Source organism: Manis javanica, chromosome 7, assembly GCF_040802235.1.
Source record: "Manis javanica isolate MJ-LG chromosome 7, MJ_LKY, whole genome shotgun sequence".
NCBI classification, from domain to species: domain Eukaryota; kingdom Metazoa; phylum Chordata; class Mammalia; order Pholidota; family Manidae; genus Manis; species Manis javanica.
In genome coordinates this window covers 55,635,996-55,663,007 of record NC_133162.1, presented here as the reverse complement: position 1 = coordinate 55,663,007, position 27,012 = coordinate 55,635,996, and the positions used below count along the sequence as shown (strand labels likewise).

Here is a 27,012-nt window from a genome sequence, read left to right as displayed (position 1 = left end):
ACATTTACTAGGTATTCAGGAATTAGAGAATAAAGTGGAAGAATGGAGAAGCAATATTTAAAGTGATAATGGATAAGGGCTCTCTATACTTGATAGAAATATGAATGTCATATTCAGGAGGTAAAATGAGAATGAAATAGGAAAAATAAAAATAGAGATATGTCAAGAGAAATTCAAACATACTGGTAAAAATTCTGAAGAACAAATGCAAAAAATAAAAATAATCTTATATAAAACCAGAGAGAAAAGAGAAAACAGGGATTACCTACAAGGACAATTACCTACAATTAGAGAATAAACACATTTCTTAATATCAACAATAGAAGCCAGAAGACAATATAGTAATAACAAATTTCTAAGAAAATAGTACTAAGAATCTATGCACAGCTATATAACCATTCAGGAATAAGACTAAATTAAATATATTTTAAGAAAAATACATTACCATTAACAAATCTAGCTGAAAGAATTTCTAGATGTTTTTCTAGAAGGAACAAGATGTAAGAAAGAACTGTGAGCAAAAAAACTTGGAAGGAATTGAGTACAGCTAAACAAATACTGACTATATAAATATAAAATAATAATGATGAATAATGAAAGCTTTAAAGCTGACAATAGTAATAATACTATATCATGGAGAGCTAAAATACTGGAAAACAATAATGGGTAGAGAAGAATTTCAGGTAAAGCATTTTAAGGACTTTTTTATGTTCAAAAGGAGAGTAGAGATAATGAACCCCTTATGTTTTTTTAAGTTGAGTAATGCATGTTAAAATTTTAAAGTAAACTACTAAAGGAAAAGAAATGGAATTTCTAACTTTCAAATCAGTTAAAGGAATAAAAGAAAACAGCAAATACTTGCTCAACCCACTTGGAGGGTAAATATTATAAAAAGAGAAAAGAACTAGAAAAAAATCTGAATAAATAGAAAGCACATGCATACACACACAGATTGTGGAAATTTATACAAATATATCAGGAAGCACAATAATTGTAATTGAACCTATCTATAAAAACACAGAGATAATCAGACTGGACAAAAAGAGAAAAAAATCCAGTCATATTTTTTCAAGACTATAGGACATTAAAATGAAGGATTTACAAAATTTGAAAGCAAAGAATGTAAAAATTTACATTATACAAATACCTACCAAAAGATAACTGGAGAAGCTATATTAAAATTGGCCCCTCAAAGAAATCAAAAGTGCTATAAGATATAAAAGAAAGTAGACACCTAATAATTAAAATAAAAACCAGGAAAATATAACAATTAAAAATGTTATGCACCTAGTAATATAGCCTCAAATATACATATTAAAAATTAGCAGAATTATAAGGCTACATTGACAAATCCTCAATCATCGTAGGTGATTATAGCACATCTTTCTGTTCAAAGATTAAGCAAATTAAAAACCAAAAAGAATGTGGAAGATATGAACACAATGAACAAACTTGATCAAATGTATTTCTATTTCTATTTTTATTTATATAGTCCTGCACCCAATTACAGAGTAAGTATTCAGGCACACAATTTACCAATTGACAATGAACTTGGCCAAAAAGCATGTCTGAACACATAATATCTCATATTTATTAGATGCTTACTCTGCCAAGCACTGGCTAAAAGCTTTAGTGCATCACAGGCACTAACTTGTTTAATCCTCACAACAATTCTACTTGAGTTATTATCCTTATTTTAAAGATGAAGAAACTCAGGCTAAAAGGATTAAGAAAATTATCTGAGTTCATCAACTGATAAATTGAAAGACTGGGGTTCAAAGTAATGCAGTCAGCAGACATGTGCTTTTCTTTGTTTAAAGAGAAAATTTTTAAAGTTTTTAAAATTTAAAAAGAAAACACATGGTCTTAACATCCTGAATTAGTAAGTTTTTCCATTTGGTCATATTTCTTCTAGTATTTTTCTTTTTTCTTAAAGACGTAGAAAACTAAGTTAAGTCCCCTTTAACAACCACTCAGTTTGATTTCCAGCCTCTTCTCTATGATAGATATATGTCCTTTCAGTTTATATTTTATACATTTATAATGGCCAATACTTGCCACCATAAAATGTTTAATATTGGTTTTGGTGAACAGGCATATGCAAATGTGCACATAACTGGGCATCAATCTTAACAGTTAAATGGAGAATGCTGAGAAAAGCGTTTTGAGTAAGAAAAAAAAATAGCCCATGGTATTGACCAAGTAACAGTGAGAAATTTATTGAGGTCATATCATAAGCTATATGAGATCAAGTGACTAGAGATGTAATTTGAGACCAGATTTGATGCATTTTTTTGTACCACAGGAATGAGTTTAGATCTCATCCTGTAGGAAATAGAGCAGTTGTCTTTTTCTACGGAGAGCTGTACATTCAGATATTTTAAAGTAAAACAGAAACATCATGTTTCACCCCAAATAATTTTCCTACATAACCATGATATAATTACATCTCTGATAAAATTAACAGTAATTCCCTTATTATCACACAATACCCTACTGATACAAAATCTTCCCAATTGTCTCCAGTGTGTCTTTTATAACTGGCTTATTCAAACCAATAGCAGCAATAGAGGCCAGATGGAATCGAAGACCACATATTTTTGCATTGATTTGGTTCTTTTGTCTCTTCAGCCTCTTTTATTTTAATAAAGCCTTCCCTTATTTTTTTCATGTCACTAAAATACTGGAGACATTTGTAGAATATCTCATTTCCAGATTTGCCCAATTTTTTCTTTTATATTGTTTTAACGTGTTCCTCTGCCCATTGTGTATTCTGTAAACCAGAATTTAAGCTTATTAGATTCAGGTTAGACATTTTGGCAAGAATTTTTCATAGGTGATGCTATTGTTTCACACTGGATGACATCAGGAAGGACATGATGTCTGGTTGTTGACTAAAAATACATGCTGAGGTTTAGCCACTGAATTGAAGTGATGACATCAAGCTTTCACCACTGCCTTTTGCTCCCAGCAAATAATTGATGGGATGATATCTTGGCAATGGATACATTGTCATTCTGTCTCCTGTTGAGACAGGGACCATGGGTTTAGACAGAGTAGGGTGAGGGCCCTTGGAAAAAGGAAGGCAAGATAATTACAGTCAGAACAGTGCAACAATATGCAAGGAAACCCCCTATCAAAACTCTGTATTAAGCATTAAGCTCTAGAGTCATTCTTCAATGAGATCAGTTAATATTCCCCAGATAAAGGAAAGTATCTCAGCACAGCCCATATTTGTATTATGCTAATCATTTGTAAGATTCACTTTAGCATGCTAAAAGGGACTTAATGTCTCATCAAGGACTAACATCCTAAGACCACTTTTAGCAAGTCCACACCCCTAAGCCCTTTATCACATTCCCAACAATCCTCAACTTCCTATAAAACCCCTAGACAATGCACAACTATGGACTCTCTTGTCCCCTCCTGGTGTGAGCCAGGAGCTCTGTCTTCTCACTTTAGCTTTAAATAAAAGCCTCTCCTCTCCCTGGCTCTCCTACCTTGAGTGTTTGCTAAATTCATTCTTTGACTTCGCAAACAAGAACCCCAGTATCATTGTTATCACTTGCGCTATTGGTCTCAGCATACATGGATGGTCCCAGTTTCCATCAGTAATTTCTTGAAGTGTTGCAAGATGGTAATTGTCTAGTTCTATTAAGACAGGGACAGTAAGTGTAGTCAGAGTAGGGTGAGGGCCTCCGGGAAAAGCAGGGCAGAATATTTACAGTCAGAGCAATATAACAATGGGCAAAGAAGTCCCCACTGAAACTCTGTTAGCATTATGCAAAGTCAAAGTCACACTAATTCTCTAGGGAAAGATACCTAAGAATATAAACATCTTCAGTGAGATCAGTTAAAGGTCAAAAAGCCAGGGGCAACTTGACCTGGAATGTTTGTGTTCTCCAAGAGTATCAGCATAACCCGTGACCCTGCTGTCAGCCCTGGCAATCAGACTATGACCCAGCCCACCTTGAGGGCAGGGCAGGTGATGCAAGTCCACACCCCTAAGTTTTTTTCATGTTCTCGAAAAATCTTCAACTGCCTATAAAACCCCCTAGACACCGCACTACTACGGGCTCTCTTGTCCCCTCCTGGTGTGAGCTGGGGGCTCTATTCTCTCACTTTATCTCTAAATAAAAGCCTGTACCTTGCTTTCCTACCTTGAGTGTTTGTGAAGCTCATTCTTTGACTTCGTGAACAAGAACCCCGGCATCATCTTTGGGGGCTCGTCCGGGATAACTTCAGAGGTGAGTATTGGCATCCAAGCCTGCCTTTTCTTTCACTGTCCTTATAGAAAGAAGCTGTCTATGGCACACAAAATTGGGCGCTTATCAGCCACATAAACGGGACTGGCCCAGCTGCCGATCTCAAAGTCTCAAGCGACAGGTTCCCCTGCGTCTCCCTCAGTGGATCTCCCGTCTCCCTTGGGAGCCGGGAATGTCACCTGAGTGGAGGCCAGGATTCCCTTTCAGAGGCATCTCCTTAGATGCGAGGGACTGAGGAAAATCGTGGGCAACTGCAAGAGTCTAGGCTGAGGCTGCACTTCAGCGGCTTCTCAAAGGCCTGCGTGTCTGGAATCAGACCCTGACAGCCCGACTGGTTATCCGTGAGGAGCATCTCTCTTTCTCTGTCTCTGACTTCCAGCCTGCTTCTTCAGCCCACCCTGGCCTCTGAGTGAGGCAGGGGGCATTCCTAACTCTCCTAACTTCATCAATTTCACGGAACCTGATGCTTACCACCGCAAGGTAAGAGACCTATGCTTCACTCTTATTCCTGACTAAATGCTGTACTTTTTATCTCATAAAAGTGTATCTGGGCACCCGTTAGCCACTTAAAAGATGATTAGCGTCGGCTACCAGTCTTAAGTCTCTGGTGAAAGGTTTCCCGGTGAAAAAGGTTTCCTGGTGTCTGCCGCTCCTTGATCCCCTGCCCCTGGACAGACGGAAATGTCAGGGAGTGGCTGAGCTGATTTCCTACTTTCCTATCCTAATCTGTGAACTCTGAGGGCAGACTGGACTAGTAGACAGTAGTCCTGAGATCTTGGCTCCAGCTGATTGATCCATAGCGCTGAGCAAACTTCTGGCTAGGCTGCTGCCTAAGCGAGAGTCGCAGATGACCCCCTGACCTCTTGTTTCACAGATGAAATTTGTTATAGTGGGTGACTAGCTAAATCCCAAGCAGTAGCATAAACTCCATAACTGCACATGTAAATAGCCCCATTTAAATTCTAGCCATAGCTCTATTCTATTGATCTCTCTTCCTTGGAGGCAGTCTTCCTGGGGCTATGGCATTTCCTTATCTGCAGCCCAAGTGGACTATACTAAAGCCTGTGCAGAGAAAGTAGGGTCTGGATCAGGACTCCCAGAAGCATAAAGTAAGAGCATACTGGTGAGGTTCCCACTAGATCCAGGGCTCTGAAGCAACTCTTGCTTAGTGGGAATGCAAGAAGGGAATCAAGGCAAAGTACAGGCCACACTGGTAAGGAGGGTTAAATCCAGTAGGCATGGCAGAGGAGGTGATTGGTCACTGTCACCCAGGCTCCAAGGGGAGGGGACGCCCTCACAGAGAAAAGGCTGACCAAGTGTCACACACCTTGTCTTTCTCTCTTCCAGGTGGGAGCTTCCTCTTCAAGTTTAAAGCCAGACATGGATCTAGCTTGCATTCTAAACAACTGGGAGCAAATTTGATCCCCAGACCCTGAAAAAGTGCTTGATCTTCTGCACACAAGCCCGGCCTCAATAAAAGCTCTCTATTAGAAAGGCTTGGCTCCTGAGAGAAATACACAATATAAAGTTATGCAGCTAAATTTATTTTAATGCAAAGAAAGAAAATAGTCAAAAAAGTCCTGTAAACTACTACAATATAAAACTAGTTTTCTAAATTGTTTTGGTGGAAATCTATTCTACTTATTGGGTTCATTATCTTCAAAAATTGAAAGGTTTTTAAACTAGACTCCCTGAAACAGAAGAAATTTATCTTCTGCAATACAGCCTGACGTTAAATGATTGGAGCTAGAATTGTACTTGCATTTCATTTCCAGCCACCTGGAGACACACAGTCCCTATCAATTCAGAGCCTTCATAGGCCCGGTCAGTCTGGGGCCATCTAAACTTTACCCAGTTATATAAACTGCTCACCCGTAGAGTGTATTCTTGAAAACTGAAATACTTTTAGTCAAATAAGCTAAAAAGAAAAGCAATTAGATATCAGTAACTCAAATCTCTGTATCAGTTTATCTGTCTGTGTATATGTTCTTTTATGAAGTGTTGCTAACTGTAGTCATTATGTCTCAATCTGTATGTTTGTGTGTCTAAGCATGTAAATGAAAAATTTTTCTACCTCCAGATAGTATTAATAAAATTAATTTAAAGACAAGTGCTTGTGAAAATTAGGCATTCTAAAATTTCCAGAAAATTCTAATAGAAAATATTAAGCATTAATGCTAATTTAAATTGAACTGAAACAGACATGTCCTTATGGTTATCAGCTGCCTAAGTTTACCTGAAGTCATTTAAGTTGATGTTATCTGCTAAATCTTTCAAGAATAAAATGCTTAGAAGCTTAACTGTCTAATATTCAGTAAACGTTTTGTAAGTAATCTAGCATAGTTAAGAATGAGTGAACTAAATAAGTGTAGCAAGTGATCACCTTAATAATTGTGTTACAGTGTGTATACCTACCTACAGCCTGAAATTTTTGTGATAACCTAAAACCTTAAAGTTTTGCTAAGTTAAAAATAAACTTTTTTGCTTAGTGAGAGATTGTGCTGTAAAGCTCATAGTTACAAAAATTATAAAATGTATTCATAAATTTGTCAAAGAATGCTAGTGTAACAGTTTACAATAGTCTGCTTCTCAGTGTTCACTAAAAATTAAAGTACCTAATGGTTTTCAGTTCTAATTAAAACTACTTAAAGTAATAAAGAAAACATTTCTGCATGCTAAAGAATGTATCTTGATAAAAAAAAGTAACTTTGTTCTAAAGTACAGCTGTTTATTTAGAGAGAGAATCTAAATGTAAGAAGAAAGTTATAAAAAGTTTGTAGAAAAATTTAATATAGTCATGCTATATAAAATTAAAGCAAATGAATCTCAGTATCAAGTACACAGCAAAATTAGAATTTTGTTTTCAGTTAAAAAGACAAAGATTTCTTAACTGTTAGTCTGCTCTTAATATTGAAAGATTGCAAAAAGTTCTCTAATAGTTTTTATCAAAGCAGTTTCTCCTGGTTAAAGTCTCAGCAAGTTGTCAGAGTATTTTAAAAAATGAGATCTTAATATTAAAAGGACTAAAAGCTAAACTTTGCTAACAACTGTGTAACCTTCTTTATTTGCCTTTGAAGTATTTTGTTGTCATTCTAGTTAAATAAATAAGTATTGCTTCATAGCAACCTTTAATCCTATTTAAGCAAGTGCCAAAGAAACTTTCTTCTAACAACTTCCCGAAATCAAATTCAAAAAGTACTTTTACCTCTAGTTAACTCTGATATTTTCCAAAAAGCCCCTAGAACATGTCAGAAGAATTTTTTCTCATTGGAGAAAGTATTTAGCTAATTTAACTTATTTATCTAATATATAATTACCTGCTTAATTACCTGAAAATCACTGTCAGAGAATAATGCTATACTTTGTTACTGAATGTTTTGTGTTACACAAATATCCGCATCTCCTTATGTCAACTATCTTACAGTAAGTTCTCATCAGATCTTTAACCATTGTCATTTGTAAGTCTTTTGTCATTTATAGTCACTGTTTTATTACCCCTAAACTAGTAAAGAACTAGATTTAAGCATAACAAGTATTAATTACATAAAATTAAGTGAACTAAAGATGATTTTGTAACTTTTTGTTTCAAATGTTGCTGAGAGTGTTTTAAGCTTTTTCTCTTAAGCTGACAACAGTTTATTAAATAACTATCTTCATAAGCAGAATTAAAACTTATCTTTCTCTCCACCTAATCCCTCCAGAATTTAAAGACTCTCAGTGACTATGTTCATATTTCATAGCAGTATGTTTATTTGCATAAGTTCAGCAAAAACCTGCTTTCCTTGTAAGAAGACCAATTAAAAATACAAGTTGTACTACCAAAGCTTTGACTAGAATGTCATACCTGAGAAACATGTGCGTAAACTCAGATATGAACAAACAGCTTTAAGGAACTAAAGTTAACTTCATAAAGCCAACAAAGCCCCTTAGAAGAACTAGCCCAGTACCTTGCTTACAAAGTTCCCAGCAGCCTTACCAGGTGAGTAGAAAAAGTCACTTCCTGGCAGGTGCAAGAACCTCAAAAATATCTTAGAAACCTCGAAAAGAGAAGAATTTGCCCAAATCTACAAATACTGCAAGCACAACCTGATAGCAAATCTAGCTTACCTTTCTAGCCTTGAAAAGCCTTTAAAAGTTCAATCTAAAATTCCTTACAAAAAGTTCCAGCAAAGCACATTTAAAAGAGCCTATGTAATCAATTGCTCTTCTTGCTGCACTTATGCAAATAATAAAGCCAAGTGTTACTTCTAATAAAAATGAAAGTAATTTTAGAGAAAAGTATTGTTTCAATAATGCAGCCTTAACAATACTATATCCTAATACTAGTATTTAAGACATAAACTAAATCTAGAATTCTAGCTTCTTCAAAATATCTAGCTATAATTTTCCAAATGTTTTAATTTTCTATCATTTCAATTAAAGTTTTACTATTTCTAGTTCTCATGTTCAACCATGCATTCTTAATCTCATCAAGTTTGTCCTTCCAAAATAAAAAAATCCAACTCCAAATATTGTCACTTAACCTAATAACGCAATTTGTTCTATCTTGCCTAGAAGCCACAAAACTGCAAATAAGTAATAGAAATAGAACCTAGAATAAAAGTGCCAATCTTCTGAAGCCCTCTTCACTGACCACTGATGAAAACCTAACTGCACCCCTTACTGCATCCCCTCTCAGCATGAAACAGCCAGAGCGGTCGTCGCCCCCTTTCCCTAGCAGCAGCTAGAGTTTCTATCTGTAGAGGGGGGAATAAGACAGGGACAGTGAGTGTAGTCACAGTAGGGTGAGGGCCTCCAGGAAAAGCAGGGCAAAATATTTACAGTCAGAGCAATATAACAATGGGCAAAGAAGTCCCCATTGAAACTCTGTTAAGCATTATGCAAAGTCAAAGTCACACTAATTCTCTAGGGAAAGATACCTAAGAATATAGACATTTTCAGTGAGATCAGTTAAAGGTCAAAAAGCCAGGAGCAACTTGGCCTGGAATGTTTGAGTGTTCTGCAAGGGTATCAGCATAACCCATGACCCTGCTGCAGCCCACCTTGAGGGTAGGGCAGGTGATGCAAGTACACACCCCTAAGTTTTTTTCATGTTCTCGAAAAATCCTCAACTACCTATAAAACCCCCTAGACAACGCACCACTACGGGCTCTCTTGTCCCCTCCTGGTGTGAGCTGGGAGCTCTATTCTCTCACTTTATCTCTAAAAAAAAAGCCTGTACCTTGCTCTCCTACCTTGAGTGTTTGTGAAGCTCATTCTTTGGCTTCATAAACAAGAACCCCGGCATCACTATCATTTCTTCTACTTCTGTATTAATTATTATTCTTTTGTAAAGAAGAGCCTTTTCACATTCACTGAGATTATTTTGTTGCCCTGATAGACAATTCCCACTGGAAAGGGAAGATGCCTAACATACCTCAACAACCATGATCTCTTTCCTCTCCAAACAATATCAAGCTTTCTGATTATTATGCAATTTGAATGAGAAATTATTAACAAAATATGAAAAGATGATATGTGTACTTAGACATTTAAAATAGTTTCTAAGTAAATTGTGGGTCAGAAGTGAATTAAATATGAAAATTAACAGACATTTATAACAATGATAATTTAAAATCTACCCATCAAAAAAGTGTGATGTTGCTAAAGTATCAAAATCTCAGACAGTGAGATTCAGCTAAAAAGAAAAAGATGAAGGTAGATACAAGCAATTTTAAGGAAAAAAATTTAAAGATTGGACAAAAATGTACAATTTTTGTAGAAAAAAATAATTTGCCAAGAACAAATAGAGAACTTGAACGTAACCACTGAACAAATTGAATCAGAAGTTTAAAATGTTCCTCCAAAAAATAAACCTCTTCCTTGAGGTCTAAGAGATTTATAATAGAGTCCTACCAAACAATCAAAGAACAAATAATTCCTGTCATATACAAATTGTTCCAGAAAATAAAAAACAAGGAAATAACTCACAACTATTTTATGAGGATAATAAACCTGACACTCAAACCAGACAAGGACAGTGAAAGCAAAAAAAAAGAAAGGACAGTTAAAGGCTATTAAACTGCTAAGTATTCACCAAAATTGTTCTCTCCTTTTTTAGGCAAACAACTGGACAATATCTCTCAACCTCCTTTGCAGTAGGTGTGGGCATATGACAATGTTCTCCAGAGTGGAATGTAAATGGAAGTGATGTATGTCAGCCATATATGGAGAATAAAATAATTCAGACACATTCCTCCATGCTCTTTTCCTTTATGACTGACTGTAATGGTGACTCCCCAGGTCCACCATAGAGGACCTAAGTTCAAAATGGCAGAGCCCCTGTCAGCCTGGGTCCCTGAAAGACTACACATAGCAGATAAGATATTTGCATCTCATATAATTGACAGAGCATTAGTATCTGGAATGTATAAACAATTTCTACAAGTGAATAAGAAAAAAGACAATTCATTAAGAAAAAAAGGCAAAGGATGTTGATCAGACAATTCAACAGAAGCAGAAAACCAAATTGGCAATAAATAAATAACAGAATTCTCAATCCCACTACTAATAAGCAAAATCCAAAATAATACTGCAGTGATACCCTTTGCATTGCCTTCAAATTGGCAACAAAATTTAAATCTAACAAAAGCAAGTTTTGGTGAGAACATGAAGCAATGAGAATTCTCTTCTCATTCATCAGTGATAGAAGTGTAAACTGGAGAACAATTTAGTAATATCTGATAAAGTTAAAAATGCATATTTCTTATAATGCAGTAATTCAATTCTTTAGTGTACATTCTAGAAAATAATCACACGTGTACACAAGGAAACATTAAAAAGAATGTTTGCAGAATTGTGTGTAAGAGCAAAACAAAGGAGCAAATGTTCATCAGTTGGGGAGTAAACTCTTTCTATATAGTAAGAAAAATTAATTCTCTGCACCAATCTGTATCAACATGGATAATTCTCAAAAACATCAAGGGGAAACAAAACAAGTAGCAGAAACATAGTACCTGTGATACAATTTACAGAAAGTTCAAAAACAGGCAAAACAATTATCATTTGTCAATACTTACATATGTGGTAAATATATAAAGGCATTTATAAACATTAAATTCAAGATAATGGTCACCTCAAGGAAAGGAAAGAAGATAACAGAGTATTTCAGCTATATCAGCAATGTTTTGTTTCTTTTAAAAAAATACACACATATAAAGGATTGGATATTGTAAATGTAAAAACTGTTAAGATTGACAAGGCTGGATTGTACGTGCCAGGCTGTTCAATACTTTTCTGTATGTTTGAAATACAATTGATCCTCTTTATTCATGGATTCCATATTTTCAAATTTGCCTACTGCCTAAAATTTATTGTTAATTCCAAAATCAATACATTGGTGCTTTTTGTGGTCATCTGCAGACACGGGCAGTGTTAAAAAACTTGAATTATCTGAAAACTCATGCTCCCAGGAGAGGTAGAAGAAAGTAATACTCTGCCTTTTGTTTCAGTTCTTATAATATAAAAAGGGTCTGTTCAGGGTCTCATGATTCACATTTTTGAGCTTTTTGTTGATGATTTCACTCTAAAATGGCCCTCCAGTACAGTGCTGAAGTGCTCTCCCCATATTTGTAAACGCAAGCAGCTGTGATGTGCCCTAGGAAGAAAATATGTATGTAAGATAAGCTGCCTTCAGGCATGAGTTATACTCTTGTGGGTGAGTTTCGTGTTAATGGGTGAACAATATATTGAATAAGGTGTCTTTAAAGAGAAACACATATAAAAAAAGTTGTATATTGATGGGTTGATGAAACTATTGTGACCCAAGGCTCACCGGAACCTAATTCTGTATTCCCTTAAGAACAATGGCTCCTAGCCTGGTAGAAGCCTCCACAGAAGAGCCCTGCACGCACCTGCAGCAGAGCCAGAGGGAGCAGGCATGCTCCCAGCAGCCTACTGGAATCCCAGCCCAATGCACAGCTGACTGGGCCAGACGCAAAGGCTGCTGCTGTCACACAGCTGCCCGGCAGGGTCGCTGCTAGCATGGAGTATCGCTCCTGGCATGCCTGCCACTCCTCACAGGGCTCCGCACTGCTCTGATGGACACCCCACCCACAGCAGCTTAGGGGACTAATGCGGTGGCTGCTCCAGGAGTGCAGGCAGCGGAGAAGGGCAAGGCATCCAGCAAGCAGGAAAGGACTTTCTTCTCCCAGCTGACACACCCGCAACCTGCCTACAGCCACTGAAATCACCATGAAAAGGCAAAAAAATCTGGTCCAGACCAAGATAGTTACACCTGAGAAAGGATCGGCACAGGCACACGTAACCAGTCTCCCTGAAAAAGAATTCAAAATAAAAATCATAAACATGCTGACGAATCTGCAGAGAAATATGCAAGAGCTAAGGGATGAAGTCCGGAGGGAGATTACAGACATCCGGAGGGAGATTACAGAAGTGAAACAAACTCTGGAAGGATTTATAAGCAGAATGGATAAGATGCAAGAGGCCATTGAAGGAATAGAAACCAGAGAACAGGAACACATAGAAGCTGATGCAGAGAGATATAAAAGGATCTCCAGGAATGAAACAATATTAAGAGAACTGTGTGACCAATCCAAAATGAACAATATCCGCATTATAGGGGTACAAGAGGAAGAAGAGAGAGAAAAAGGGATAGAAAGTGTCTTTGAAGAAATAATTGCAGAGAACTTCCCCAAACTGGGGGAGGAAATAGTTGCTCAGACTACGGAGGCACAAAGAACTCCCAAGAGATGGGATCCAAAGAGGACAACACCAAGACACATAATAATTAAAATGGCAAAGATCAAGGACAAGGACAGAGTATTAAAGGCAGCCAGAGAGAGTAAAAAGGTCACCTACAAAGGAAAACCCATCAGGCCATCATCAGACTTCTCAACAGAAACCTTACAGGCCAGAAGAGATTGGCATGATATATTTAATGCAATGAAACAGAAGGGCCTTGAACCAAGGATACTGTATCCAGCACGATCATCATTTAAATATGAAGGAGGGATTAAACAATTCCCAGCCAAGCAAAAGTTGAGGGAATTTGCCTCCCACAAACCACCTTTACAGGGTATCTTAGAGGGACTGCTCTAGATGGGGGCACTCCTAAAAAGAGCACAGAACAAAACACCCAACATATGAAGAATGGAGGAGGAGGAATAAGAAGGGAGAGAAATAATCACCAGACTGTGTTTATAACAGCTCAATAAGCGAGTGAGGTCAGACAGTAAGGTAGTAAAAAAGCTAACCTTGAACCTTTGGTAACCACAAATCTAAAGCCTGCAATGGCAATAAGTACATATCTTTCAATAATCACCCTAAATGTAAATGGACTGAATGCACCAATCAAAAGACACAGAGTAATAGAATGGATAAAAAAGCAAGACCCATCTATATGCTGCTTATAAGAGACTCAGCTCAAACCCAAAGACATGCACAGATTAAAAGTCAAGGGATGGAGAAAGATATTTCATGCAAACAACAGAGAGAAAAAGGAGGTGTTGTCAGACAAAATAGACTTCAAAATAAAGAAAGTAACAAGAGATAAGGACATTACATAATGATAAAGGGCTCTGTCCAACAAGAGGATATAACCATTATAAACATATATGCACCCAATACAGGAGCACTAATATATGCAAAACAAATACTAACAGAATTAAAGGAGGAAATAGAATGCAATGCATTCAATTTGGGAGACTTTAACACAACACTCACTCCAAAGGACAGATCCACCAGACAGAAAACAAGTAAGGACACAGAGGCACTGAACAACATGCTAGAACAGATGGACCTAATAGACATCTATAGAACTCTATATCCAAAAGCAACAGGATACACATTCTTCTCAAGTGCACATGGAACATTCTCCAGAATAGACAACATACTAGGCCACAAAAAGAACCTCAGTAAATTCTAAAAGATTGAAATCCTACCAGCCAACTTTTTAGACCACAAAGGTATAAAACTAGAAATAAATTGTACAAAGAAAGCAAAAAGGCTCACAAACACATGGAGGCTTAACAACATGCTCCTAAATGATCAATTGATCAATGACCAAATTAAAATGGAGATCCAGCAATATATGGAAACAAATGACAACAACAAGAAGCCCCAACTTCTGTGGGACGCAGCAAAAGCAGTCTTAAGAGGAAAGTATATAGCAATCCAGGCATATTTAAAGAAGGAAGAACAATCCCAAATTAATAGTCTAATGTCACAATTATCGAAATTGGAAAAAGAAGAACAAATGAGGCCTAAGGTCAGTAGATGGAGGGACATAATAAAGATTAGAGAAGAAATAAATAAAATTGAGAAGAATAAAACAATAGCAAAAATCAATGAAGAGCTGGTTCTTTGAGAAAATAAACAAAATAGATAAGCCTCTAGCCAGACTTATTAAGAGAAAAATAGAGTCAACACACATCAACAGAATCAGAAACGAAAAAGGAAAAATCATGATGGACCCCACAGAAATACAAAGAATTATTAGAGAATACTATGAAAACCTATATGCTAACAGGCTGGAAAACCTAGGAGAAATGGACAAATTCCTAGAAAAATACAACCTTCCAAGACTGACCCAGAAAGAAACAGAAAATCTAAACAGACCAATTACCAGCAATGAAATTGAATTGGTAATCAAAAAACTACTCAAGAACAAAACCCCCAGGCCAGATGGATTTACCTCAGAATTTTATCAGACATACAGAGAAGACATAACACCTGTTCTCCTTAAAGTTTTCCAAAAAATAGAAGAGGAGGGAATACTCCCAAACTCATTCTATGAAGCCAAAACATCACCCTAATGCCAAAACCAGGCAAAGACCCCACCAAAAAAGAAAACTACAGACCAATATCCCTGATGAACATAGATGCAAAAATACTCAACTAAATATTAGCAAACCAAATTCAAAAATACATCAAGAGGATCATACACCATGACCAAGTGGGATTCATCCCCGGGGTGCAAGGGTGGTACAACATTCAAAAATCCATCAGCATCATCCACCACATCAACAAAAGGAAGGACAAACCACATGATCATCTCCATAGATGCTGAAAAAGCATTCGACAAAATTCAACATCCATTCATGATAAAAACTCTCAACAAAATGGGCATAGAGGGCAAGTACCTCAACATAATAAAGGCCATATATGATCAACCCACAGCTAACATCATACTGAACAGCAAGAGGCTGAAACCTTTTCCTCTGAGATCAGGAACAAGACAGGGATGCCCACTCTCCCCACTGTTATTCAATGTGGTACTGGAGGTCCTAGCCATGGCAATCAGACAAAACAAAGAAATACAAGGAATCCAGATTGGTAAAGAAGAAGTCAAACTGTCACTATTTGCAGATGACATAATACTGTACATATAAAACCCTAAAGACTCCACTGCAAAACTACTAGAACTAATATCAGAATTCAGCAAAGTTGCAGGATACAAAATTAACACACAGAAGTCTGTGGCTTTCCTATACACTAACAATGAACTAATAGAAAGAGAAATCAGGAAAACAATTCCATTCACAATTGCATCAAAAAGAATAAAATACCTAGGAATAAACCTAACCAAAGAAGTGAAAGACCTCTACCCTGAAAACTACAAAACACTCTTAAGAGAAATTAAAGAGGTCACTAACAAATGGAAACTCATCCCATGCACTTGGCTAGAAAGAATTAATATTGTCAAAATGGCCATCCTGCCCAAAGCAATATACAGATTTGATGCAATCCCTATCAAATTACCAACAGCATTCTTCAATGAACTGGAACAAATAGTCCAAAAATTCATATGGAACCGTCAAAGACCCCGAATAGCCAAAGCAATCCTGAGAAGGAAGAATAAAGTGGGGGGGGGGATCTTGCTCCCCATCTTCAAGCTCTACTACAAAGCCACAGTAATCAAGACAATTTGGTACTGGCACAAGAACAGAGCCACAGACCAGTGGAACAGAATAGAGACTCCAGACATTAACCCAAACATATATGGCCAATTAATATATGATAAAGGAGCCATGGACATACAATGGGGAAATTACAGCCTCTTCAACAGATGGTGTTGTCAAAACTGGACAGCTACATGTAAGAGAATGAAACTGTATCACTGTCTAACCCCATACACAAAAGTAAACTCCAAATGGATCAAAGACCTGAATGTGAGTCATGAAACCATAAAACTCTTAGAAAAAAACATAGGTAAAAATCTCATGCACATAAACATGAGTGACTTCTTCATGAACATATCTCCCTGGGCAAGGTAAACAAAGGCAAAAATGAACAAGTGGGACTATGTCAAGCTGTAAAGCTTCTGTACAGGAAAGGACACCATCAATAGAACAAAAAGGTATCCCACAGTATGGGAGAATGTATTCATAAATGACAGATCTGATAAAGGATTGACATCCAAGATATATAAAGAGCTCACATGCCTCAACAAACAAAAAGCAAATAATCCAATTAAAAAATGGGCAGAGGAGCTGTATAGACTGTTCTCTAAAGAAGAAATCCAGATGGCCAACAGGCACATGAAAAGATGCTCCACATCGCTAATCATCAGAGAAATGCAAATTAAAACCACAATGAGATATCACCTCACACCAGTAAGTATCGCCATAATCAAAAAGACAAACAACAAATGTTGGCAAGGTTGTGGAGAAAGGGGAACCCTCCTATACTGCTGGTGGGAATGTAAACTAGTTCAACCATTGTAGAAAGCAGTATGGAGGTTCCTCAGAATGCTCAAAATAGAAATACCATTTGACCCAGGAATTCCACTTCTAGGAATTTGCCCTAAGAATGCAGCACTCCAGTTTGAAAAAGACAGATGCACCCCTATGTTTATCGCTGCACTGTTTACTATAGCCAAGATATGGAAGCAACCTAAATGTCCATCAGTAGATCAATGCATAAAGAAGAGGTGGTACATATACATGATGGAATATTACGCAGCCATAAGAAAAAAACAGATCCTACCATTCGCAACAACATGGATGGATCTGGAGGGTATTATGCTCAGTGAAATAAGCCAGGCGGAGAAGGACAAGTACCAAATGATTTCACTCATATGTGGAGTATAAGAACAAAGGAAAACTGAAGGAACAAAACAGCAGCAGAATCACAGAACCCAAGAATGGACTAATAGTTACCAAAGGGAAAAGGACTGGGTACGATGGGTGGGAAGGGAGGGATTAGGGCGGGGAAAAGAAAGAGGGCATTACGATTAGCATGTATAGTGCGTGGGGGGCACGGGGAAGGCTGTGCAACACAGGGAAGACATGTAGTGATTTTACAGCATCTTACTACCCAGATGGACAGTGACTGTGAAGGGGTATGTGGGGGGGACTTGGTGAAGGGGGGAACCTAGTAAACATAATGTTCTTTCTGTAATTGTAGATTAGTGATACCAAAATAAAATTATAAATAAATATATAAATAAAATGCAAAAAAAAAAGCACCAATGGCTCCTAATTCATTAGTGTCGGCTAATCCACTTATTCTGTTTGGAGAAAGAGAATAGACCACAACTAGCATGATAAGAAGAATCAGTTGTATTTAATTAAAAATATTATAACAGGTATTTCCAAGAAAGGTTCAAGCTGTGGTATCTTCCTGATAAATATATTTTTAAAAATATTTTTTGAGGAATGCAAATAGAAGAAAGAAGAGGGTTTTCAGGATGGATATAATCTACCTACAGAATGATTCAGAACATATTTCTTGTTCTAAAATGTATTTTTATATTTTTATTATCCTTTTTAAATTTTTGAAACTGGGATATATTCTATAATCTATGTGTTCATTTAATATGGAAGTTTTCTTTTTATTCCCTTCAAAATGTTACTAACTGATGGTAGATTTTACTATGAGTGGTGGTTTAGAGTATAAGAAATATGGTGAGTTTAATTAATGCTGATAAGCTTTCTTGATATCCATTGATTTCAGAGAGAGGTGAGCACATGGTTGGTGATTAAGGATATTCCCCGAATGTTTCATCTGAAGCCTCTGCCAATCTCTGCCTTATCTGAGCAGTGGATGTCATTAAGCTCCATCATAGTATTTCCCTCATCTCCTGAAGGAAGACATAGGAGGAAGAAGGGAACAACCTGTGAAGAATAATTATCTCAGGTAAGAAAGGCTGAGGGATGTATCAGCATTGGGGAATATCAGCAGATTAGTAGAAGAAGGAGAATAGTTTCTTAAGAGGAAGAAGATAAAAAAAGGAAGGTAAAATGGTATGCAAGCCAAATCTTGAAAAGTACCTGGTTATACAACTTTTGATTTTGGAACCATGTAAATGTTTTGCATAATTAAAAAATAAAACAAGATGTTTTCATTTAAAACAAATGAATTCCTACAAATCAGAAGTTAACTCAAACAAAAGAATGCAGGAATCCTCTGTACTATCTTTGCAACTCTTCTGTAAGTCTAAAATTATTTTGAAACAAGTGGAAAAAAAACAAACTGAAATAAATAATCTTATTTATATATCAAGTGGATGGCACAACCACAGAGAGAAGAAATTTTTGAGTGTCTATATATAATAGGCAGAGCTATAGCCCCTCAAAAGATGTTCTTTCTCTAATCTCTGGAACATATGAATATATTACATTAAAATGGCAAAGGGGGCTTTGCAAATGTAGTGAAGAGTATGGACCTTATAATAGGGACATTATCCTGGATTATGCAGGTGAGTTCAGTCTAACCACACAAACCCATAAAAACAGATAACTTTCTCTGACTGGAAACAGAAGTGATGTGACAGAAAGGGAAGTCAGAGAGATTCCAAGTGTGAAAAGGATTCAGTCTCCTGTTGCTGGCACTGAGATGGAGAAGCCCATGTACATGAACTGGAAAGAGCCTTCTGGTAGCCAATAGTGGCCCGATGCTGACAGCCAGCAAAGAAATGAAGGACCGATTGTATATTTGCAAGGGATTGATTTGTACAACTGGAGTGAGCTTGGAAGTGGATTCTTCCCCAGAGTTCCCAGATAAAGAATCCAAGCCAGTCAACACTGGTTTTGCCCTTGTGAAACCTGAAGCATAGAAACTTGTCAAGCCATCTTGGACTGTGAGATGACAAATTTGTCTTGTTTTAAGCTGCTAAATTTATGGTAATATGTTATGGCAGCAATAGAAAAGTAATACACTATAAGACACAATATTTTGGCTGTGTATTCCTGGAGGGATATATTGTTAGGTCAAAAAGAATTACAATAAGTATGCAACTTCATACTAAGGAGACTTATTCTTAGTAATTACATTGGCATTATTAGTTTAAAACTATTAACAGATATGTCAGTCATAGTTCAGTCTCAACTTGGGATAATTTGAGGACAGTTTAATAAAAACACTGCAGAATGTAAAGAAACACAAACAGAGGAGTGCAAGGGGCCTACCACCCCTAGATCTGAAGGGAGCAAGGGAGTCAAACCTGGAACCTCTAAGGGGAGAGCTGTGGGGAGGCAGCACCTCACAAAAGCAGAAAATATTTGTTGAATGAATAAAATAATTTGATTAAATAGCAGATCTGAAAAACACTGTTCATGTGAAATACATAAGCAGGAAAAACAAGAGCTCTAAGGATCTAATGCACTTTCTCTACCCTATCCCTAACTCCATCTTGATGCCTATATATGTACTTTTTCTTAATTGGGCCTACTAGTCCCAGTTACTCATTCCCCTCTAATAAAAACATACATCCACTGCTTTAATACTTAACATTTGCAGTGTCATTATCCCATGAGCAGAATGTACTTCCTGTTACACTGACATGAGCAGAGAGCTTTAAAGGTATTCTCATGGTTTGGGCTTAGTTTTTCACTCCTGTGATTCACCAATCATTGACAGCTATAGGTTCAAAGAGAATGTGGAGCATGTGGAATGGAACTAAACCCAAGTTGCATCCTTGAGTCTGGAGCCTCTATCCAGAGCTGGAATACAGTGAAACACAGCTGAATCAAGCTGAACCCAGAAAAGCACAACCAGACTAAATCCTGAACAGAGCCAGAGCCTGCAGCCAACCCCCCTGCTCACCCTGTGACCCACCACCAATCTACAAGCTCACTCACATCAGCTCAAAAACATTGTGCTGGAGATTCTAGTCAGAGCAATTAGATGAGAACAAGTAATAAAAGGCATCTGGATTGGAAAGGGAGAAATAAAAACATGTCCATTCACAGATGACATGGCCTTTTATATAGAAAACTCTAAGGTATCCACTAATAAATTATTAGAACTAATACATTCCATAAGTTTGCAGAATTCTAGACAGATATATAAAAATCAGTTTTACTTCTATACACTGCTATTAAACCACAAATGAAATGTAAACTCCATGTACAGCAGCATCAAAAAGAACAAATACATAGGAATAAATTTAACAAAGGAAGTGTAAAACTATACACTAAAACCTATAAAACCTTACTAAAAGAACTTAAAAAAGCCCTAAGTAAATGAAAAGACATACAACTGATTGGAAGACAGTATTTAGTGACACTCTCCAAATTCATGTGCATTCAAAGCAATACCTAGCAAAATCCTAGTTGTCTCTTCCACAGAAATTGTCAAGGTAATCATAAAATTAATACGGAAATGCAAAGGATCCAGAATACCAAAGCAGTTTTGAAAATAAAAACAAATTTGGAGGACTTGCAATTTCCAATTTCAAAACTTACTACAAAACTATAGTAATTAAGGCAATGTGGTATTGGCATAAAGATAGGCCTATATCTCCATAGGACAGAATTAAGAATCCAGAAATAAACTCTTATATTTATGGTCATTAGGTTTTCAACAGGGGTGCCTAGACAATACAATATAGAAAGAATTACCTTTTCTACAAGTGGTGGTGGGACAACTGGATATCTATATGAAAAGAATGAAGTTGGACCTTACCTCACACCATGAATTTGGATTAGACACTGGTTTCTTAGATATGACAACAAAATTACACATGCCATAACAAAAAAATACACAAACTGAAATTCGTTAAAAATTTTAAAACTTTCATGCTTCAGAGACACCATCAAGAAAATGAAAGATATCCCACATAATGAGAGAAAGTATTTGCAATTCATATACTGATAATGGAATGAGTCTACACTATATAAAGAACTAATACTACTCAACAATAAAAAATAAATTACCCAATTAAAAAATGAGCAAAGAATTTGGACAGACATTTTTCCAAAGAAAATGTACAAATGGCTAACAGCACTTGGAAAGATGCTCAATATCTTTAGTCATTAGGGAACTACAAATCAAAATCATGAGCTACTATTTCATACCACCAAGAAAGAAAGAAACAAAAATACATGAAGTGTTGGTGAGGGAGTAGAGAAAGAGGAACTTTCATATATTGCTGGTTGGGTTGTGAAATTTGCAGCCACTTTGGAAAACAGGTTAGAAGTTTCCCAAAATGTTAAATATAGTTACTATATTACCCAGAAATTCCATTCCTAGGTGTATACACAAGAGAATTGAAAGCATCTGCCCATATGTAAACTTGGAAGCAAATGTTTGTAGCAGCATTAAGCATAATAGCCAAAAAGTTGAAATAACCCAAATGTGAATGAACAGAATAGATAAATAAATGTGTTGTATCTACACAATGAATATTATTCAGCTATTAAAAGGCATGAAGTACTGAGACATACTACAACATGGATTAACCTTGAAAACATTATTCTAGTTTTTGACACAATTATGCAGCTGTTCAAGGTCACTTACACAAAAAGGAAGGCTTCACAGTTGTTTTTTAAATTCATGTCATGTGATGAACCAGTGATCACAAAGGCTTCTGTTGAGCCTGAGTAACCATCTCATACAGGTTTGTTACTCTCTTTCTCTCCCTCCCTCCCTTCCTCCCTCCCTCCCTTCCTTCCTTCCTTCCTTCCTTCCTTCCTTCCTTCCTTCCTTCCTTCCTTCCTTCCTTCCTTCCTTCCTTCGTCTTTGAAGTATTCATTCTAAAGTTTTAAAACATTTAAAATAGACTGTACAATGGACTTACTGTTTATTTGTGAGTACAGCAGATGGTCAGATATACCCATCATCTACTTTCAACAGTTACCAACACATGACCACTTTTTTTTTTCATTTATAGCCCCATTGATACCTGTGCTAGGAATGGTACTCTGAGAAGTAAATGTGAAGACAGGATAAGATGGACTAGAGATATAATGGGGAAAATACCTCTGAGGGAAGAGGAGAAGGGAGCCAGAGGAGGCTAGGGAGAGCTGTCAAACTACAATGCAAGATCTAACCCTGGTGGAGAAGAGAAGAGATGAGGCAACATTGGATATGAAAAATATCAAGTATTTTTAAGTTTTGCAGTTTTAAGAAATTTTCAGCAAACCTGATGGGGAATTCTTGAACCAAGGTGACATGTCAGATGAGTCCCCATTCTTCTGGGAATGGGCCTGCCTTAGATTTCTGTCTCACTTAGTCCGGCTGGGAATACTCATTGGGAAGTGTGGCCTCAGTGTAAAGTGGAGGCGAATAGATTTCAGAGCTCAGTTTATTTGGTTGCAGTTTTCTACATTCACCTAGTGTTTTCAGAGACAAAATTACAGAAATGAGATGCAAATGTTGCATTATGCTTAAGTCATTCCCTAATAAATCAATTGTATTGGAATAAATTCTTTTTCAAAATAAACATTTTAGCAGAATTGACAGAATAGTGATGTTGGAAAGTCCAATCCAGGGAGACCTACCTGTGTGCTAGGTGAGACTTCAACCCAGGAGATGATTCTTGACTCTGGTTAAGAAAGAATTCACAAAGAATTAACAAGTGTTGGTGAGGATGTGGTGAAAAGGGGATCCTCCTATGCTGTTGGTAAGAACGTAAATTAGTACAACCACTATGGAGGTTCCTGAAAAAACTGAAAATAGAAATACCATACAACCCAGTAATTCTACTTCTAGGAATTACCCTAAGAAAACAAAATCTTGGATTCAAAAAGATGTATACTCCCCTATGTTTATTGCTACATTATTTACCATAGCCAAAGATATAGAAGCAACCAAAGTGTCCATCAATAGATGAATGGATAAAGAAGATAATAGTACATATACACAATGGAATATTAGTCAAAAAAGAAAGAAATCCTGCCATTTGCTCAACATGGATGTACTTGGAGAGTATTATGCTAAATGAAATAAGCCAGGTGGAGAAAGACAAATACTATATGATTTCACTTATAGGTAGAATCAAAAAACAACAAAAATGAACAAAACAGCAACACACTCACGAACACTTGAGAAGTGACTGGTGGTTACCATGAGGGAGGGTTTGGGGTGGGTGGGTGAAATAGACAAAGGGGATAAAGAGGCACAAAATTCTCAATCATTGCATAAATTAATCACAGGGATAAAAATGCAGTATAGAAAATATAGTTAATAGTTCTGTAACATCTTTCTATGTTGACAGTAACTACTCTAGTTGGGGGTATAACTTAATAATGTATATTACCATCAAATCACTATGTTGTACACTTGGAACCAATATAATATTCTATATCAATTATAACATCATTAAAAATATATCAAAAAAGAAAGAATTCATGAGCAGGTCGAGCAGGTACAAGCAGAGTAGTTTAATAAAGCAAAGTCCTCGAGGGAGGAGTGTGGGCTTGAGAGGTGAGCAGTGTGGTGGGGTTTGGGCTGGATGCACTTATAGCTGGAGTTCAAGCAGGGGTGGGCTATTTTTTCACAACAAACATTTTAGCAGAATTGACAGAATAGCAATGTTGGAAAGTCCAATCCAGGGAGGTGGGGTTTTCTCAGGATAGGGAGATGATTTCCAGGAAACAGGGGGATGCTCTGTTTTTGTCCTTAGATGGTCTGCCTTGGAACTGTCATGGTTTCAAGGGGTGTGATTTTTAGCATACTAATGAGCATATAATGTACTTTGAGGTAAAGTCTGAGTCTATTTCTCTTCCATGTTGGAACCAGCCAGTTTTGGCCGGTCTAGTTTCTATATTCTTATTTTCCACATCCAGAGAGAACAGTTTACACAAAATGTTTAGAATGTAAACAAGCATCCAGTCGAATGCAAACACCAGCCAAATATAAACAATGGCCAAAGTCCCCCTTCGCCCTCCCTGCTCATGTCTGGCTACCTGTCTATTCAGGACAAAGGATAGATGTCTCCAACTCCCCTTCACGTAGCACTAAAAAATACATTGCAAAGCTATGGAAGACTGGTGGATGACTTGACTCACTCCCACCCACCACCATGATCCCTAACCTGGGAAAGAGTATGTGCCATGGATGATCCTGAGCTGAAATTCAATCTTATTTCCTTGGTGTGCATGCATGGATCAATTTTGACATGTCTGTCAGGAAGAATGAGGTAGAATCAAACATTCCTTTAATATTAAGCTTATTTGGTCAAAACTAATTCTCTAGAGGTTTGTATCATCTGGATGTCGCCTTTATCCTTTGGTGTTTTCAAGTTGTTCACTGTGAGCACTTTATTTTTTCTTGCTTTTCTCTTTCCCCGAAAGGGTATCAGTTTTAAAAGAAATATTAGTAAGGTTCTCAGGAATGGCTAACCACTTAGGAATACATTAATTTTTTCCAGGAAACTATGAACCTAAAGTTTTAAAGGCCTTGAGTTCCTTATTCCCCACAAGAAAAACAACAACAACATATAAATGTTGGCAAAATCAGTACAGTATTCCCTTAAAGTAGTACACTTATGAAAAAAGTTTCTTCATATTTCTGTGATTTGGGAAATACAGAACAGATATGGTATTGGATATTTAGGTTTTACTTTTATTGTGATATGTATATAATTTTAGGTCTCATAACATTCCCTGAAACTGGAGCTTACTCCAATGTCATTGTAGCCTAGTTCAAAGTAAATTTTAGGGACAATATGTCTTCTCTACTGAAATTTTGATTTTTTGAAACTATATGAAGTGATGAATTAATTATTAAAGAAATCCAGTTCACTTTTTAACCTTTGTATATATATATATATTATTTTCTCCCACAATTCTTTGTGATTTGACTTTCTAAGTAAGGTGACTTTATTGGACTATGAAGGACAATAAATATAATTTCAAAGGTAACAATTTTACATGTTTGCAAATCAACCTCTACTTGTTCTAACTGGTTATTCATTCCTTTAATGAAGGATATCCTAATATGATTCTTAGAGTAATGTTTGCAGCAGTAGTATGTGATAATGAGTTATTAGGCACTTAATTACTGCTCTTTGAAACTCTTGTTGAAGATGGTGAATTTTCAGTTTAATTCTTATGTAATGATATTATAATTATAGAAATAAATTACATTTTATAGGCAGTAATTAAAATTCCATTTTCCTCTTCTTTTATTGAGAAGATTAGAAACAGTTTCTTGCTTTCAGTTTGAGATTTTTTACTCTATTTCAAAGAGTAGAAACTTACTAAGAAATCATTAAAAAGCCTCATTTTTTTAATTAAAAGGAAAGAATTAGGCATTTACAATGCCTTTTTGAAGAAAATGTAGTTCAGCCTCAGTTAATGAGGATAAATGCTCCTTTATAAAAGAGTATCAGCTAATAAATGTAGAAGAGATGACATAATTAGAAAATCAGAACTCTGCATCTCCTCTGCCCCCATGAAATAACTGATGTAGGCAAGGGTCATCCATAGGTGCTAAGTAATTGGCTGGAAGGTTGTTAAAAAACAGGATCGTCTCATGATGCCAAAGCGTATCTCTCAAATAAAGGAAAAAAGTACCTTTACTATGAAGCAACCTGATAGTCACCACCTTAACCAAGTCATTAAACTTAGAAACACAAATAATGGGATAGGCAGATATTGTGTGTCTATTAATAGGGTGCAATATGACAAACATAGCACCATCTGTAAAGTATATATACCACAGATGATTAACCCAAATCTCCACTAGGTCTTTAGATCTAATTTCCAGTTTATAATAAACACAGGTTATAGATGATCAAGTTGAACACACCATAAGGAAACAACAAATCATATCCAGAAAGTGGATGTTCTATCATACAACTTACCTGATCTCATAAAATACTCAATGTCATCAAAGAGTTGTAACAATATTCTAGGGTAAAAGATATTTAAGAGATATAACAGCCAACTATAATGGATAGATTTGATTGGTTTCTAGTATAAAAAAAACAGCTATGATGGAAAACTTTTTAAGATCGTCAGAGAAATGTGAATTTTAACTGGATGTTGGATGATATTAGGGAATTGGTGTTAATTTTTTACATATGATAACAGCATTGTGGTTATGTAGGATAATTTTCTTATTTTTAGGAGATTCATGCTAAAGTATTTAGAGGTAAATTGATATGTTGTCTGCAACTTCTTTTCAAATGGTTTAGCAGTATATATAAATATAAACATTTAAAAAGATGCTAAAATTACCTGTTTTTATATATTTATGTTTTATATATTTAGCTATGTGTATATATATATATATACACACACAAAATATTTTTAAAGTACAAAATGTAAAAGAGATTGCTGTATATAAATAGTAGGTGTATGGATAATTATTGTACTATTCTTTCAACCTCTCTGCATATTTAAATTTCTCATAAAAAACATGGGAGGCGGAGAAAGCTTCAAATTTTATTTCAATTAGCTGGATGTTATTTTCTACAACTAATATAATCATATCAGAGACTTAAGAATATGTAGAACTTCAGCTCCAAAGAGATAAAGTGGAAGAGGAGTAAAAGATTTAGTTTCTTAGCATCACA

General features: G+C 36.3%; 1 long non-coding RNA gene across 3 annotated transcripts in view; it reads left to right on the top strand.

The window, feature by feature from the left end:
* The first annotated feature begins 4,038 nt into the window (after positions 1 to 4,038).
* LOC118969190 (uncharacterized) overlaps positions 4,039 to 27,012 on the top strand; it is a 115,114-nt gene continuing 92,140 nt past the window's right edge. For all 3 annotated transcript variants that reach the window (XR_005057117.2, XR_005057116.2, XR_012133236.1), the window contains exons 1-2: positions 4,039 to 4,247; positions 18,222 to 18,404. This is a non-coding gene — a long non-coding RNA (uncharacterized lncRNA). The remainder of the gene's footprint in view (positions 4,248 to 18,221; positions 18,405 to 27,012) is intronic.